General features: G+C 51.3%; 1 non-coding gene across 1 annotated transcript; it reads right to left on the minus strand.

Moving 5' to 3' along the window:
• Window positions 1–4,803: 4,803 nt before the first annotated feature.
• Window positions 4,804–4,876, minus strand: TRNAK-UUU. Its single transcript has one exon. It is a non-coding gene; the product is annotated as a tRNA-Lys (tRNA).
• Between the last annotated feature and the right edge of the window lie 322 nt (window positions 4,877–5,198).

The following is a 5,198-nucleotide window of genomic DNA, read 5'->3' on the forward strand; positions in this document are numbered from 1 at the left end:
TGTATGGGGAGATGAATCTGTTCTATCAGAACTCCGTTCCAAAAGACAAAATGCCAAAACATTTGAAAAAAATCTCCCAGGCTATGATGGACAGAGGCCACATCAGGGACTCAACACAGTGCTGAAACTTAAGGAGCTGAGATAAGCGTACCAGAAAGCCAAAGAATGAAATGGACACTCACGGAGGGAGGGGCAGCTGATGACTGTAGCTATCCCAGAGTTCCCGCACTCTCCAAAAACCATTTGAATTCTTGGCTGAGTTCCCAAAGCCTGAAGGGTCAAAAACATTGTCACGGGTGGTTCAGGGTATATGTCGTTGCTCCCCCTCCCCCGTGAAAGCAAAGGGAAAAAAATCATTTCTCGCCTTTTTTCAATGTCACCGTATGTCTACTGGATGCTGCTGTCAGACGCGGTGCTGCAGCGCTACACAGCAGCATCCCCTTCCCTTCCCTTCCCTTCCAGATGGCAGACGGTACAGTAGGACTGGTATCAGTCATCGTCGTCCCATGAGTGCTCCTGGCTGGCCTTGGTGAGGTCGCCCAGGGGCACTTGGGCAAAAATGTGAATGACTCCCAGGTCATTCTCTTCTTTAAGCTTTGTCTAATGGAGATTCAGTCCTGCCTGGAATATCATAGCAGCTGGAGGCTGCCCTCCCCTCCCCACATTGAACTCTACTTGCAGAGGCAATAAAGTCAGTGTTGTTTCAAATTCCTGCATTCTTTATTACTTCGTCACACAAATGGGGGGATAACTGCCACGGTAGCCCAGGAGGGGTGGGGGAGGAGGGAAGCAATGGGTGTGGTTGTTGCAGGGGCACCCCCTAGAATGGCATGCAGCCCATCATTTCTGCGGGATGTCTGGGGCTGTGACCCGGAGCGGCTGTTTGCCTCTCTGGTTCTTTAGTAGGCTTGCCTGATAGTCTAGACAGGACTGACTCTCCCTTTAGACAAAACGTAAAGAAGGGAATGACCGGGGGAGTCATTCCCATTTTTGTCCATGCGTCCCCGGCCGACTTCACCGAGGCCGGCCAGGAGCACCCATGACAGCAGCAGACAGTACATTATGACTGGTCACTGTCATTGTCAACTTGCAAAGCAGCAGACGGGACGGTATGGCTAGTAACTATCTTTGCTAACTTGCAGAAGGCAAGGGGATGCTGCTCTGTAGCGCTGCAGTACCGCGTCTGTCAGCACCATCCAGTAGACATACGGTGACAGTGAAAAAAGGCTGAACGGGCTCCATGGTTGCCGTGCTATGGCGTCTGCCCGGGCAATCCAGGGAAAAGGGCGCGAAATGATTGTCTGCCGTTTCTTTCACGGAGGGAGGATTGAGTGACGACATTTACCCAGAATCACCTATGACACTGTTTTTGCCCCATCAGGCATTGGGATCTCAACCCGGAATTCCAATGGGCAGGGGAGACTGCGGGAACTATGGGATAGCTATGGGATAGCTACCCACAATGCAACACTCTGGAAATTGACGCTAGCCTCGTACATGGATGCACACCACTTAATTAATGTGCTTAGTGTGGCCGCGTGCACTCGACTTTATACAATCTGTTTCCAAAAAACAGTTTCTGTAAAATTGGAATAATGCCGTAGTGTAGACATACCCTGTGATTAACAACTTTGCTGGCTAATTGAAAGGCTGATGGTTCAAACCCAAGTGAAGGTGGAGGTGTTTTTTTAGTGATGAGAATCCAGTACATTTTAACAGGCAGAAAAGTGCCTCAATGCTGCTCTAGCCTCATTAGGCAAGCATAAGTGGCACTTTTACTAGATGCATTGGTGGTATAGTGGTGAGCATAGCTGCCTTCCCAACAGTTGACGTGGGTTCAATTCCCAGCCAATGCAAGGATGTGACATTTTCTCTACTGGGAATTGGTTTTATTTCAGTCACGTTGTGTCAGTTTATCAATGAAATGAGAGAATCGATGTCCTGCAGGTCATTCAACACACAATGGAGGAAGAAAGGGGTGGGACTGTACAATGAGCTGTTGGAGTTATCTGGTATTACAATGTTTGGTTTATTTAAAAAAAAATCTTTACTTCCCTCTCCCTTTTAGACTCAAAGCCTTTAAGGTCAGAAGGGACCAGTGTGATCATCTAGTCCGACCTGCTGCACCTTGCAGGCCAAAAGACCCCACCCACCCACTCCTGTAATAGACCCGGGAGGGGAGGCAGCTCTGTGCTCTGCCCCTACCCCAGGCAGCACATGGAGGCCCTCTGCTCCCCTGCCCACATCAGTGTGCAGAGATGTGCCAGCAGCACTGAGGTGGCTCCCTGCCCACTCTGCCTCCGTCCCTCCGTGATGCTCCCAGATGTGGTTGGCACGTTCCAGCATCCCCTGGGGTGGGGGGAGTGTCTCCATTCACTGCCTCTGCCCTGAGTACCAACTCCGCAGTGCCCATTGGCCAGGAACTGCAGCCAATGGGAGCTCTGGGGGCGGCGCCTGCAGGCAGCGGCACACGGAGACCCCCCTGGCCCCGCCCACCTAGGAGCTGCTGCCAGAGGGTTGTGTGTACCAGTCACTTTGGGAGCTGCAGTGCCCAGGGTAAGCGCCACCCCTCCTGCACTCCAACCCCCTCCCCCAGCACAGAGCCCGCACCCCGCACCCAAATTTCCTGCCAGAGCTTTGCTTGTCATCCTTTCACCCAGAACTGTCCTTCTTCTCCTGGGCTGCAAGTAGCCATCCCTGGGAATCCAAGAGACAGGCCACAAGGCTTCAAAAGGTGACTGGCCAAGATCCTCTAGCTTTCCCCTGCTGATGCCAAGGCTTTTTCCTCAGCTCATTTCACCACCCTCTGCCATGCAGGGATTGGGGTTATCGCAGGTGTTACCCAAAATTGGGCCAGCTAGTCAGCGTAGGGAGGACTAATGACCCACCAGAGTTTGGCAGAAAGCAGCACGTTTGTTATAATGACAGCTAAGCTCAAAAGAAGAAGCGGGTGGGGGGGAGGTGTCACACTCACACTTGCATACTCACGCTCCCAGGACAGGCACAGCACTGGAGATGTCAGGATTCTGCAAGGTAAGTGTCCCACAGCGCAGCTATGGATGGTGTGATGAAGGTAAGTCTTTCTGAGGCACAATGAAATGCAACACAGAGAACCACTGGCCAGGCGGTCTGGGCAAAGGGCATTCACTGGAGGTACAAGCTTGTGAGTGCTCTCCTGAGCACAGGGCCCTTCCCCTTTTAAGGGCCTGCACCTCATGGCCTGCGACTAGAGATGACTTGGCTGCATCTGGTTGGTCACACTCCACCTTGGGCAGTGTCCATGCTCTGGGTGTGTGATCACTGCCTAATTAGAGTCCCAGACACCTTGTCTACCTGGGCGCTCTTCTGCTCTTCAACCAGAACATTCATCCCAGGAGCATTCCAGGAGGGAGCAGGATGGGAAAAGCTACTTCACAGGCATTCAGAGAGGGAGAGGAGACAAAAGTGGGAGCAGGGGAAGTATAACAGACCTTCTGAGCGTTGAAATCACTGCTGCTCCTACAACAACAGGGACAGGCCAGTAGGAGCTGGGACAATTAAACCCACATGTTTCTGCCTGGTTTTGAATGAGGGACCTTTTGCATGTTAGGCAAATGTGATAACCACTACACTACAGAAACTCTGTCCCAGTGTTCTGCCCCTCCCTTCATAAGACCATAAGAATGGCCATATTGGGTCAGACCAAAGGTCCATCCAACCTCACATCCTATCTGCTAACAGTGGCCAATGGCGGGTGCCCCAGAGGGACTGAACAGGTAATGATCAAGTGATCTCTCTCCTGCCATCCATCTCCACCCTCTGACAAACAGAGGCTAGGGACACCATTCCTTACCCATCCTGGCTAATAGCCATTCATGGACTTAACCTCCATTAATTTATCTGCAAAAAGAACAAGGAGTACTTGTGGCACCTTAGAAACTAACAAATTTATTTGAGCATAAGCTTTCCTGGGCTAAAACCAACTTCATTGGATGCATGCAGTGGAAAATACAGCAGGAAGATATATACATATACACACACAGAGAACATGAAAAATTGGGTGTTGCCATACACACTATAACGAGAGTGATCAGTTAAGGTGAGCTATTATCAGCAGGAGAAAAAAGCCATTTGTAGTGGCTTTCATGGCCTTTGAGAAAGCAAGACAGAGCCTTGGAAGGCCCCGCAGAGTTTGTGGCACAGGAATTGTTCTCAGATTCCACTGAGACTTCAACTCAGATTGCAGGATTCAAAGTCCTGAGTGCTGCCCTTACACCATGGGACCAGCAGAGCACGTGTTGATTACTGTCGACTTCCAGCAGGGAGGACTCTGTGGGCAGGGGCGGCTCTAGGCATTTTGCCACCCCAAGCACGGCAGACAGGTTGCCTTCGGCGGCTTGCCTGCGGGAGGTCTGCCGAAGTTGCAGGACCAGCAGACCCTTCGCAGGCATGCCGCCGAAGGCAGCCTGCCTGCCGCCCTCGGGGCGACCGGCAGAACACCCCCCGCGGCTTGCTGTCCCAAGCACGTGCGTGCTGGGGCCTGGAGCCGCCCCGGTCTGTGGGGACAATTTTTTCTGGCAGGGAGGACTCAGTGGGAACATGCCTCTGTGACCAGCCCTGCATTTGCTCAAAAAGTCAGCACACAGCACTTTGCTGCAGGCCCAGAGGCCTTTCTTCCTCCAGACTGTGAGGCCAGTGGACAGGTGAGCCAGTAGCACCTTCAGTCCCAGGCAGTAAACTGCCCTTCCTAGGAAAGGCCATGTCCTGAAAAGGAAAAACTAAACTAAAGGAAAGGAAAGGAAAGTCCTGGGGATAGTGTTTCTTTACCTGACCAGGGACTTGAACCCTGGACCCTCAGATTAAAAGTCTGATGCTCTGCCAACTGAGCTAGCCAGGCTCACATTTTAAAGAGGCAAATTTCATGCAGAAGAGAAACTAGTCAAGAAATATGAGGGCAGGAAACAATACAGAAAACCTGCTACTCTCACTCTCTTAGCAGTCCTAGCCCCAGCCTGCTCCTCCATCTGGAGCCCTGAGGCCATATTCTTTTTTTCGTTAAATATCAAATCCAGGAGAAAACACAGTTATACAAAGCAAAATGAAATCACAAACAGAAATGTCATTGGAAATACAGAAATAAAAAAGGAAAATGCAATCCCCATCACTTTATCATGTCGGGGCCATTCCTGTATCAAGAGCACCCGCGAAGGTCCCTGTGT

This window comes from Mauremys reevesii, linkage group 23 (genome assembly GCF_016161935.1).
Source record: "Mauremys reevesii isolate NIE-2019 linkage group 23, ASM1616193v1, whole genome shotgun sequence".
NCBI classification, from domain to species: Eukaryota; Metazoa; Chordata; order Testudines; family Geoemydidae; genus Mauremys; species Mauremys reevesii.